This window comes from Egretta garzetta, unplaced genomic scaffold, assembly GCF_000687185.1.
Source record: "Egretta garzetta isolate BGI_Z169 unplaced genomic scaffold, ASM68718v1 scaffold481, whole genome shotgun sequence".
In the NCBI taxonomy this organism is placed as follows: domain Eukaryota; kingdom Metazoa; phylum Chordata; class Aves; order Pelecaniformes; family Ardeidae; genus Egretta; species Egretta garzetta.
The window spans coordinates 414,912-415,327 of record NW_009258681.1 but is presented as its reverse complement, the minus strand read 5'-3'; the positions used below and the strand labels follow the sequence as shown (position 1 = coordinate 415,327).

Genomic DNA, 416 nt, shown 5'->3' with positions numbered 1-416 from the left:
ATTTCCACTTGGAAACCCCCTTCCCCCTTACACTCCCAGCGCCCCTTCGGAGGTTTAGCAAGGGGAAGAAGCTGCAAACTCACCGCCGTTGAGCACCAATGCTTGCAGCACCAGGACCAGGCACCCTAACGCCTTGGGTCCCTACTGCCCATTCCTCTTCCTCCGGCCCAAACCGGCAGGCGCTGCGCAGTTTGCGGAGAGGATGGGCAGATGTTTGGGCTCCCCAGCATCCTCTGACACGTTTCAGCGGGGAGGGACAGCAAACCCGTCACCTGGCTGAGGACACGGGGAAGAGATGGGCCGGGCTGTAAGGGGTTCTGTGCCGTAAACGCACACGGCGCTGTCGGGAGCAGAAGTACAGAGTGCTCCGGCCCAGAAGCCGGCAAGCGGAGGACCAGGGGCATCCCCCAGGATGC

General features: G+C 62.5%; 1 protein-coding gene across 1 annotated transcript in view; it reads right to left on the bottom strand.

Moving 5' to 3' along the window:
• ZMAT4 (zinc finger matrin-type 4) overlaps positions 1–416 on the bottom strand; it is a 103,774-nt gene that overhangs the window by 63,490 nt on the left and 39,868 nt on the right. The window lies entirely within an intron of this gene.